This window comes from Panthera leo, chromosome F3 (genome assembly GCF_018350215.1).
Source record: "Panthera leo isolate Ple1 chromosome F3, P.leo_Ple1_pat1.1, whole genome shotgun sequence".
Taxonomy (NCBI): domain Eukaryota; kingdom Metazoa; phylum Chordata; class Mammalia; order Carnivora; family Felidae; genus Panthera; species Panthera leo.
The window spans coordinates 8,814,732-8,827,791 of NC_056696.1; positions in this window are offsets into that span (position 1 = coordinate 8,814,732).

Sequence of the window (13,060 nt, forward strand, 5' to 3'; positions counted from 1 at the left end):
TTGCTATTGCTGGAGTAACAAACTGCCACAAAATTAGTGGCTTAAAACCACACAGAGTTATTCTCCTATAGTTAGTTTTGGAGGTTGGAAGTCCAAAGTCAGTTTCACTTGCTGGCAGGTCTGGTTCTTTCTGGAGGTTCCAGGGAGGAATCCATCTGTTGCCCTGCCTTTTCCAGCGTCTAGAGGCTGCTTGCATTTGCTTTCATGTCACATTTTCCTCCGCTCTTTCTGGCAGGATGGCCACATCACATACACCTTCCCACCACCACTGACTATTTTTAATTTTTATTATTTTAACACTGCCATCAACTACTGGCCACTCTTCTAATTACTTTCCTAGATACACAGTACCGGGAGGTTTGGGGTGTTGAGAGTATGAAGTTGTAAGAGTACTTTTAATATATTCCATCAATTCTCATTTTTCCTGGCAGTTATGTTCTGTAAAAGTCATGGCAAAGACCAAGTTAGCAAATACTGAACGACCGCCCCTGCAAGAAATTCAAGGTTGAGATCCTGCAAGACTCTGGTCAACACACTTCCTCAACTGATCAATACCTTGTTTTATGTGTTTATGCTTAAAAATCTTTTATTTAATATACATTGTTGATTCATTAATGTAGAACTCCTGGCTGGCAGCGCTGTGACTCACGCCTAAACTAAGCTTACCTGACAAATGTACTTTCTCTGTGAGGCACACCACAGCCTCAAATAGACCATGAAAAGAACACTGTTGGGGAAAGAAAATTTTTCCTCCACTCTCAAGGTCTTCCAGCTGGATCAAAAATTGAATTGACATGGGATAGATTAACAGGAGAAAATACCTCCGAAGTTTTATTATGTGCACACAGAGGACCAATAATGAACTTGAGGAATTCTAAGCAGCTGAGGTAGTAGATGGTAAAGTAACAAGGTTTATTTCTGCAGGTTTTTCAACTTTAAGGTCACTGTCTTAAAAGACTGAGGATTTTTTTTTACTTCTTAGTATAGGGAAAATGTTTTTCATATGGGAGATTTGTTTCCTGCTTTCAGGGGGACAGAGGAGAGTCTGAGTGTCTTGTGCTGGTTGTTTATAACAAACTTTTATTTAAGATAATCAATATGCCAAGGTGGCACATTTTTGGAGCCTGCCCTTGGCCTCTACACTGCTGTTTGCAGAATGAAAGCTGAAACAAGAAGGCAAAGATTGCCTTATTTGAACGCACTGGGAGTGCAGGTCACGTGACCCAGGTTTTGCATTGTATTTTTCATGTCCACCAACGGCCTCAAAAGTGCTGGCAGTACTGACTTGGGGTTACAAATATATTTTAGCCAGGAGGTGAATTAACAAAGATAAAATCCACAAATAATGAAGATTGGCTGTATTACCAAACTCTTTTCCAGAAAAGTTTTACAAATTTATGTTGCTGGTAGCAATTGTATGAGGATACTATTTCAGCTTACAATAAGCATTGCCATGTCAAAAAATTGTTGAACTTTTTTTTTTTTTCCTTTTAAGATACCTCATTGTTTTAGTTTGAATTTCTTCTATTACCATTGATGTTAATTTTTGGATTCATTTGTTAGTCATTTGTTTTTCTATGAATTTTTTGTCCTTGAACTTTGCTTATTTTTCTCTTGGGTTTTTTGTCTTCATATTAACTTCAATGACCTTTATATATATCAAGTTGATTAACTCTTTGACATATTTCATGTATATTTTCTCCCAGTTTTACTTTTGCTTAATAGCTGCGTTTCTGAATGTTTGGTGTGCAGGAAATCCATCAACTTTCTCCTTGAACTCTTTCGAGATATTTGGAAACAACAACAAAAAAGACAGGGCTGTAGTTTGAGAGATAAGAGAGTTTGAGAGACAAAACAGACAAAGTGAACTGTCTTTCCAGCCAAAGGCTAACCTGCAGGATTTTAATCCTGTACTGCATACTGAAATGCTGAGAAAACCACCACCCAGATTTCTGGATCAATTCTCTAAATAAAACCTGTATGTTTTTGCAATCATCAGACCAACAGTAAAGATGATGGGAATAGTCACCTCACAACAGTAGCTAAAAATGTGTTAATTTTAATTAAATCTATTCCAAATACATTTCACAGTTTTTACAAGGTGAGAAATGCCTTGCAAGTAAATAACTCAGCAGAGGATTGTTTCCTTGTGTGTTTATGTGTGTGTGTTTAATTATTGATGCATTAATCAAGAATATTAACAAATATAAGTTTTGAATTCTTGGTTTTGGGTTATGTAACTACATATGATTCTATTTGATGTATAGATAGACACACAAAACAAAATTTTCAATTTATTTTACATATTTATTTAACATATTTTTATGTTCAATTATTCAATTGATTTAACATTCAATTTATTTAACATATTTTCTGGCATCAATTTTTTTTTTTTTTTTGAGAGAGAGAGGAAGAGAGAGAGTGCAAGTGGGGAAGGGGTGCAGAGAGAGAGAGAGAGAGAGAGAGAGAGAGAGAGAGTCTCAAGCAGGCTCCACACTCAGCATGGAGTCTGACTCAGGGCTTGATCTCACAATACTGTGATCATGACCCGAGCCAAATCAAGAGTCAGATGCTCAACCACTGAGCCACCTAGGTGCCCCAACCAAAATGTAATTTTTGATTACAGGGTTTATCTTGTATATCACATTACAGATATATTTGAACAAAAAGCAACTATAACAGTTTTTCTCACCCCAGCTGGTGGGGGAAGGGCAGCATATTAGAATCTCTGGCAACTTCTAAAAAATATCAATGTCTTGCTCCATCACTCATGAATTAAATCAGAATTTCTGAGGAATGATGCCAGGCATTGGCATTTTTTTAATGAAAAGCTTCTCAGGTGATTTTTATGGATCACCAGGGCTAGGAACCACCAATTTGTACAACATAATGATAATATTTCAATACATAAGTAAGGAACTCATTATATTCCAGATAAAATTAAAATCATTTTTAGTATGTCTAATAAATGTACCTTGTGCTATTCATGTTATAAAGCTGTTTAAATCATCTGGCAAGATTTTGCATGACCAATCACTGTTGTTCTTATAAATTCTCCAGTTACTTCTTTATTTTCTCAAATCCTAAAGGCACTCTGATTATTAAGGGAGACATTTTCATGGACATTTTATCTTAATGATTAAACATTTTTCATAAATAGTTTTGCTGTATTACTAACAGCCTTCTGATGAGAATAGAGAGACCATAGTTTCTTGGAATTTTTTGATGTTTTCCCAAAATAAGAAGGACCCCCCCAGACTCCCCACACTTAGTACGTACTGTGTATGGTTATTCTGATTTTAACTTAAGCAATATTTGACTTTATATTTTCATAATTATTAGATGTAGTTTTATTGACATTCCTCACCATGACTTTCAATACTCCCTAACCATAAAAGAACATGTATTTCGGAAGATCATCCTAACTTTACAGTCACAAAAGCTAAAACACAGTAATATACCACATAATGCTTTCTCATTTTATATAATTATCCTTGTCACAGGATATATATGAGATAAGGAAACTGAAAGACTCCATAAAAATTTGTTTTTGGTTCCTTTTTCTGCTTCTATTCTTTCTAGGACCTGAACCCCCACCTTACACTTGTCTTGTGTCCTCCTTATAAGTTCAAGGAGTTAATGATATGCACCTGGGTGGCTCGGTTGGTTAAAGTGATCAACTCTTGGTTTTGGCTCAGATCATGATCTCACGGTTTGTAGGCACAAGCCCTGTGTCAGGCTCTGTGCTGACAGTGCGGAGCCTACTTTGGACTCTCTCTTTCCCTCTCTCCTTGCCCCTTCCCTGCTTGCTAGCTCTCTTTCTCACAAAATAAATAATAAATAAACATTAAAAGATTTATGACTTCATTAGCGTCTTCCAGCGCACTAGGTAGCATCTAAGGAAGGGCTGGGTGAGAATGATCGAATGAAGCCACCATGTGTGTATTCCAGACCCAGTGCTAGACATGTCGATGTCCAGACCCCCAGCTCCAAGGAGCAAGTGACTTGTGAGGACACCTACATCTTTGTCCTTGTTCTGACCAGTTCCTGGATGCCTGAGAGGACACGTACACTAGACCATGTTCCTCAATAAAAACCCCAGATCCCAAGCAAAGACAAGACTTTCTCTCCTTTCCTTTCTGAGTCTCCCAGATACTCTGTATCTGCTCTCTCTTTATACCCTCAACAAACTCTGCTCTCACTTCCTGTTGGCTCACGTTTGATTTCTATCCTGCGTGTAGCCAGGGACCCTCTTGGCTGGTCCTGCCCAGCCCCCTCTGGGCCCTCGGACCCAGCTTGCCTACAACAGCAATGGTCAAACCTGAGCTAAAACCAGGGTATTTGTGTCTACGTTGCTTTGGGTAAATTCATAGCACTTTTTCATTTCAATTTTTTGAACTGAAAATTGAATCAAATCCTGCTTGTCATCCAACTTCACTTCATTTTTCCAGCTGTTTCATTAAAATCCTGGTGTTTGCCTCATTGATCACCACTATTTTTGTTTTCCTTTTTATAAAATAAGATTTTTATTTTGAACTATTTTAGATTTACAGAAAAGTTGGGAAAATAATATAAAAAGTTCCTTTACATCTTTCAACCTGTTTCCCCTAATGTAAACATCTTACACAACCACGGTACGGTGCTCAAGATCAGGAAGCTAATGTTGGTAAAATATTACTTTTAAATTTTTTTTTAAGACAGAAAGAGACAGAACATGAGTGGGAATGGGGCAGAAAGAGAGGAAGACACAGAATCTGAAGCAGGCTCCACGCTCTGAGCTGTCAGCACAGAGCCCAACGCGGGGCTTGAACTCGTGAACTGTGAGATCATGACCTGAGCCGAAGTCGGACGCTCAGCCGACTGAGCCACCCAGGCACCCTGGTACAATATTATTAATAAACTATAGTCTGGTTCTCAAATTTCATCATATGCCTCACTATTATCCTTCATCTGTTCCAGGATCTTGTCTGATGTCCCAAATTGCATTTAGTTGTTAACCCTTCTTAGTCTTTCCCAGTCTGTATCTGTTTCTCACACTTTTCTTATCTTTTATGACCTTGATACCTGGAAAGAGTATAGACCAGTTATTTTATAGAATGTTCTTCCATTGGATTCTTCTGATATTGTCTCATGCTTGCAATGAAATTATCCATTTTTTACATGAATAGAACAGAAATGCTGTGGTGTTCTCAGTGCATCATACCAAGAGGCACATGATGTCTATTTCTTATTACCAATGCTGTTTACCAGAATCACATGGTTAAATTTATGGCTGTTGTTGGTTTTTCTACGGTAAAGTTACTGTCTCTCCCTTTGCAGTTACTATCTGGGGTAGATATATTGAAACTATACAAATCCTATTTCTCCTCAAACTGTCACTCACCAATTTTTGCATCCATAATGGATCTTATCTGCAACAGTTATTGTGGTGGCATTTGCTTAGTAGTGATTCTCTATTTTCGTTTAATTTTAACTTAAAAAAATTTAAACACAAGTTAGTTAACATATAGTGTAATAACGATTTCAGGAATAGAAGTTAGTGATTCATCACATATATCACACCCAGTGCTCATTCCAAGTGCCCTCCTTAATGCCCTGCTTAATATAATATCGCTTAATATAATACACTCTAGTTCCATCCACCTTGTTGCAAATGGCAAGATTTCCTTCTTTTTGATTGCCAGGTGATATATTGGAATATATATATATATATACACACACACCACATCTTCTTTATCCATTCATCTGTCAATGGACATTTGGGCTCCTTCCAGACTTTGGCTATTGTTGATAGTGCTGCTATAAATATTGGAGGGCATGTGCTTCTTGAAAAACATATACAGCACACCTGTATCCTTTGGATAAATACTTAGTAGTTCAGTTGCTGGGTTCTAGGGTAGTTCTATTTTTAACTTTTTGAGGAACTTCCATACTGTTTTCCAGAGTGGCTGCACCAGTTTGTATTCCTACCAGCAGTGCAAAAGCGTTCTTCTTTCTCCGCATGCTCACCAACATCTGTTGTTGCCTGAGTTGTTAATTTTACCCATTCCGACAGGTGTGAGGTGGTAGCTCATTGTGGTTTTTATTTGTATTTCCATGATGAGTGATGTTGAGTATCTTTCATGTGTCTGTTAGCCATCTGTATATCTTCTTTGGAAAAGTGTCTATTCATGTCTTCTGCCCATTTCTTAAGTGGGTTATTTGTTTTTGGGTGTTGAGTTTGATAATTTCCTTATAGATTTTGGACACTAACCCTTTATCTGATATGTCATTTGCAAATATCTTCTTCCATTCCGTTGGTTGCCTTTTAATTTTATTGATTGTTTCCTTCACTGTGCAGAAGCTTTGTATCTTGATGAGGTCCCAATAGTTCATTTTTGCTTTTGTTTCCCTTGTGTCTGGAGACTGGTTGAGTAAGAAGTTGCTGAAGTCAAGGTCACAGAGGTTGTTGCCTGTTTTCTCCTCTAGGATCTTGGTGGCTTCCTGTCTTACATTTGGGTCTTTCCTCTATTTTGAGTTTATTTTTGTGTATGGTGTAAGAATGTGGTTCAGGTTCATTCTTCTGCATGTCACTGTCCAGTTTTTCCAACACTGTTTGCTGAAGAGGCTGTCTTTTTTCTCATTGGATATTCTTTCCTGCTTTTTCAAAAATTAGTAGTCCATACATTTGTGGGTCCATTCCTGGGTTCTCTATTCTGCTTCATTGATCTATGTCTCTGTTTTTGTACCATACTGTCTTGATGACTACAGCTTTGTAATACAGCTTAAAGTCTGGAATTTGATGACTCCAGCTCTGGGTTTCTTTTTTAGGATTGCTTTGGCTATTTGGGGTCTTTTTTAGTTCCATACAAATTTTGGGATTGTTTGTTCTAGCTCTGTGAAGAATGCTGGTGTTATTTTGACAGGGATTGTATTGAATATGTAGATTGCTTTGGGTAGTATCAACATTTTTTTTTTTTTAATTTATTTCTGAGACAGAGAGAGAGACAGAGGATGAGCAGGGAAGGAGCAGAGAGAGAGGGAGACACAGAATCTGAAGCAGGCTCCAGGCTCTAAGCTGTCAGCACAGAGCCCTATGCGGGGCTCAAACTCATGGACTGTGAGATCATGACCTGAGCTGAAGTCAGACGCTCAACCAACTGAGCCACCCAGGCGCCCCTGGGTAGTATCAACATTTTAACAGTAGTTGTTCTTCCAATCCATGAGCATGGAATGTTTTTCCATTTCTTTGTGTCTTCTTCAATTTCTTCCATAAGCTTTCTATAGTTTTCAGTGTGTAGCTTTTTCACCTGTTTGGTTAGGTTTACTCCTAGGTATTCTATGGTTTTTGGTGGAATTGTAAATGAGATCAATTCCTTGATTTCTCTTTCTGATGCTTCATTATTGGTGTAAAGAAATTCAACCAATTTCTGCACATTGATTTTATATCCTACAACTTTGCTGAATTCATGTTCTAGCAGTTTTTTGGTGGAGCCTTTTGGATTTTCCACATATTGTGTCATCTACAAAGAGTGAAAATTTTACTTCCTCCTTGCCGATTTGGATGCCTTTTATTCCTTTGTGTTGTCTGATTTCTGAGGCTAGGATATCCAACAATATGTTGAATAACAGTGGGGAGAGTCAACATCCTTGTTGTATTCCTGACATTAGGAGGAAGCCTCTCAGTTTTTCCCCATTGAGGATGATATTAGCAGTGGTTCTTTCATAAATGGCCTTTATGATCTTGAGGTATGATCCTTCTATTCCTACTTTCTTCAGAGTTTTTATCAAGAAAGGATGCTGTATTTTGTCAAATGCTTTTCTTCATCTGTTGAGAGGATCGTGTGGTTCTTATCCTTTCTTTTATTAATGTGACATATCACATTTCCTTCTGGTTTGGGGCTTTATTTGATGTTCTTTTTAAATGTTTTAAAAAGTGTTTATTCATTTAAACATTGTGTGTCATTCAAAGCCATTGATTTCCTTGATTTTCTGCCTACATGATCAATGCATTGTTGTAAATGGGGTGTTGAAGTCCCCTACCATTATTGTATTATCAATACACGTTTGTGATTTATCGATTTATATATTTCATATTGAGGGCATAAATACTTACACTTGTTAGATCTTCTTGGTAGAAACCCTTAACTGTGGTATAATGCCCTTCTTAATCTCTTGTTACAGTCTTTATTTTAAAATATAGTTTGACTGATATAAGTATGGCTACTCCAGCTTTCTTTTGATGACTATTAACATGATAGATGGTTCTCCATCCCCTTACTTTCAATCTGCAGGTGTCTTTAGGTCTAAAATGAGTCTCTTGTAAAGTAGCATATAGATAGATATTGGTTTTTTTTTTTATTTATCCATTCTGATACCTTATATCTTTTGATTGGAGTGTTTAGTCCATTGACATTTAGAGTGAGTACTGAAAGATATGACTTTAGTGCCATTGTGTTACCTGTAGAGATGGTGTTTCTGGTGATGTTTCCAATCTTTTCTAGTCTTTGTTGCTTTTGGTCTGTTTTGTTTTGTTTTGTCTTTTCTCCAAAGAATTCCCCTTAAAATTTCTTGCAGGACTCTTTTAGTGGTCACGAACTCCTTTAGTTTTTGTTTGTCTGGCAAACTCTTTACCTCTCCTTCTATTTTGAATGACAGAATGCTGGATAAAGAATTCTAGGCTGCATACTTTTTCTGATTCAGCACGTTGAATATATCCTGCCGCTCCTTTCTGGCCTGCCACGTTTCTGTGGATAGGTCTGCTTCAAACCTGATCTGTTTTCCCTTATAGGTTAAGGACTGTTTTTCTCTTGCTGAGTTCAGTATTATTTCCTTGTCTGTGTGTTTTGTGAATTTGCCTGATATATGCCTTGGTGATGGTCAGGTTTTGTTGAATCTAATGGGAGTTCTCTGTGCTTCCTGGATTTTTATGTCTGTGTCCTTCCCCATATTAGAAAAGTTTTCCACTATAATTTGCTCACATAAACTTTCTGCTCCTTTTTCTCTCTCTATCTTCTGGGACTCCTATGATCCAGATGTTATTCTTTTTTAATAAGTCACTGAGTTCTCTTAGTCTTGTATTGTGCTCTTTTGCTTTTGTTTCCTTCCTTTTTTCTGCTTCATTATTCTCCACAATTTTACCTTCTATATCCCTTGATTCACTGCTCTGCTTCATCCATCCTTGCCGTTGTGGCATCTATTTGAGATTGCATCTTGGTTATAGCATGTTTAATTTTGTCCTGACTAGATTTTATTTGTTTTATCTCCACAGAGAGGGATTCTATGCTTTTTTTCAACCTCAGCTAGTATTCTTACTATAGTGGTTCTAAATTCTAGTTTAGACATCTTGTTTATATCTGTGCTGATTTAGCCCCTGGTTGTAATTTCTTCCTGTTCTTTGGGGTGAATTCCTTAGTTTTGCCATTTTGGAGGAGGAACAAAATTAATAAAATAAAAATTAAAAACAAAACAAAAAAATTAAATATAGGAAGCTAGATCCTAAGTTTATTTTGGGCTTCTTGTTGAAAGAAGCTTGCTAGAATAGAGAAAAAAGGAAAAGAAAAGGGAAAAAAGAGAAAAAGGAAAAAAATTAAGAAAAATTAAAAAATAAAACAATAAAATGATAAAATAAACTAAAATAAAAAATTTTAAAAAATCAAAAATAAAGTAAAAAAATAACATAAAAAGGAATTTTTCTTTCTGTATCCAATGAGGATGAAATGAAAGAAAACAGAATACAATTTAAGCAAAAGTAGAAGCAAAGATAATGAACAAATAAGTGAATCAGCAAACAGAATGAAACCCAAATGAAGATACATCCAGTTTCCCCTAGAAATAAAACTCTGAAGACCTCTATAGTCCATACACTAAGCAGGTGGAGGGACTTGTGCTGGTCTTCTAGGGGATGTGTTTGGAGGGCGTAGTTGGCTGGGGCTTGGTGTAATTGCTCAGTTCTCTACTAGGTGGCACTGCTTAGCTTGCTGGAGTGGGTCAATCTCTGTGCATGTGCACATGGGCCTGCATGGGAGAGGTGAAAAGGGCTTCACCCAGCTCCCTAGTCTCTGGCACAGGAACTTTGAGCTCTCACCCACCTGTGATCAAGCACTCCTCTTTTCTCTCAGGTATCCATCCACTCCCTGCTTCTACCCTGTCCATGCCCAAGTTGTCTGCCTGCCAGGCAGCACCTCCCACCAGAGTTTTATCTCAGATGAGGTTCTGTTTCAAAACTCCACACTTGGACCCATGCCAACTCTCTGGGGGATGGTGTTGCTAAGCAATGGCTGGGTACTGGTTTCACCCAGAAAATGTTCATGCAATCGTGCAGTGGAAGAAGTTCAGAGAGTATGGCAAATCACAACACATAGCTGGTGCCAGGTTTCACCACACTGTCTTGTCTTTGTCCCCATACCAGCAAACATAGCTGCTCTCCAGGGTCCGCTGGGAATTTGCCTGTGGGGAGGCCATATGGCCTCTACCAAATGCTCTCCAAGCAAGGGAACTGCTTCTCTTTGTGTGGCACACATACCCCTTAGACCCCACTGTCTGCTTTTGGTGATTCACCCTATTTTCTCACCAGAGCACTGCCAGACACTGAGCTCTGTAACTTCAGGCTCTGTGCTTCACTGTTTATAGAATCCTGGTGGTAGTGAAACCCTCTCCTTTCTTCCCATCAGTGGCTTTGGGGGACAGATTTCCCATTCAGTCCCCAGAGATTGTTTTCCTTCTTTCTTTCCAGGTGCTTTCGAAAGAGTGTTTTTCTTGCATGATACCCATGGATGCACTCTTCCCCTTTCTCTTTATCTATCCTTTCTCTGCAAAAACAGTTCCCTACTCTCCACAGTTTTTTTTCTCCCTCAGTTCACCTGTCAAGTTCTGTGGCTAAAATTTGCACATTGTTGTGTTAGTCCTCAGATCAATTTCCTAGGTGTTCGAAATGTTTTGGTGCTGATCTAGCTGTATTTTAAGGAGGAGACAAGCTCAGGGTCTCCATGCTGCTCTGCCATCTTAACTCCTCCCCCCTCCCCCTATACCTTACTGTAAGGCAGATCTGTTTCTTCTCTCCAGTTACTTGCTTATTTTTTTCATTTATTTGTAACAGTATGACATTATGAACTTTTATTCTCCATGTTAAAATTTCTATTATTATTATTATCTGTTTTGTGATTCAGTTTTCGCTAAATTCAGCCATTTAGGTTGGACCTTGTGTTCATGTGACAAGTTGCCAGATTTTTGTGAGTGTTTCGTTACTTTCCTGGCACCATAGAATGGTCTTCATTTTGTCTGTATGTAATCTTCAAACATTTCTATGATGAAATAAGACTGATTCTATGTGGACAAAGTGTTACCTTTGAAAATTCATGAGTTAACATGACTAGTAATTATTTACTCTGTGAATTAGTTCACTTCTGTTATAACCAATATGACTGTAAAATAAAAATTGTGTGCCTCTGAAGTGATGACAGTGCCACACAATACTAACAGGTAAATAAATATTGCCAAAAACCACTCGTAAATGAAAAATAAAAAGCTGAAATCACATCTAATGTATGGAGTTGTGTGTATGGTGTGTGTGTGTCTTCAAATGAAACCAAGAATAAATACTTCAGATTATTTTCAGGGGTTTTAAGGGATCTGGGAGGGAATCAAGGAAGGACATGACCACAAGGTGGCAGGAGTATACACAAGTCTTGCTGGGTGATCCTGACAGATTTGTTGTAGAGGGAAGTCCCTCACAGAGAGAGACCCTCCAGAGTCTCAGGTTCAGGAAACCATTCAGAGGAGGAGGGCAGGGGAACTCCCAGGTTAGAGGAGAATCTGGAAAGGGGGTTTCTGTATCCAGGGAAAGCTACTCAGAGCACATCAGGAGTCTTGGAGTCAGAGAGCTCCAAAGGGCAACAGCAGCTTGAGGTCTTTATGACATGAGGCTTATCTTATCTATTGATAGCAGATGTTGGCTGTGGTTACATGAGGTATACAAAACAGGAAAGATCTAAATGGCCAAAAATCTGCTTTTTTCAGACAATATTTAAGAGAATTGGATATGTAAAAATTTAAGTTTGGTGATAGCAGGCTCTTGAACTAATAGGTCTTTGTCTTCAGTGAAGAAATGAATAACCTAGGGACCAATAAACGGAAGCCATCTTGGGTTCATTTATAGAATAAATGTAAAGCAGTACCATGCTCTTCTCATGCTTCATCAACTCCTTGTACCACCAATGTAATGCATGATTATTGAGGGTGAGCTGGGGGACTAAGCCACTTGTTGATCAACTGACATAAGAGAATGATGAGTAATGGGTGGCAGATGTGTACCTAGAGATAAAGTACCAGACAGAAAAAGACCAACTGTAATCTACCCACAGTGCCATATTGACACTTGTGGGGAAGACATGGAAATAGGGTGAGTTTATAAAGGACAAAGATGGTACTGGCTGAATGACTTTAGCCAGAATATTTTATGCAGTAAGAATGACACATTATTAGCATAAGGCTATTATAATAGTAATAGTTTAAAACTACCTTGCAGTCCTATAATTCCAGTGGGAAAGAATGGTGTGGTCTAATGAGAAGCTGAAGATGCCATGTGATTCCTGATTATCTACCGAGTACATATCCAAGTGGCCTCGGGAAGGATTTAAAGCGACACCTATGGTTGGATGGACAATGATGGACTTAGGATCCAAAGTCTTCTCCAGATCCTGACACTGTTACTCTCTTGTCCTGTGACCCTAAGTAGAGAGGACTTTGTGAAGCCAATTTCCTTTGCAAAATGAGTATAGAACTTTCTAACTCACATGATTGTTGTCTGTGCTGGGATGTGTTCCAGAATCTAAATGCTACCAAGAATGACTTAAAAATTTCTGCAATTCACATGGTGACCAAGTAGGTAGTCACCCTACCTGATGTGATTTAAAAGGTATGAAAATGTATGGAGTTGTGGGTCTGGTGCACTCTGTATAACGTTGACTTAAGGAGCCACTGCATTATAAGGCTCCATGAAAATAGGGCCTAGGGACTAATGTAGGAAACAAAGGCAGAAGGAAATGGCAGATAAAATTAAATGTCCTTATAACCTGCAGTC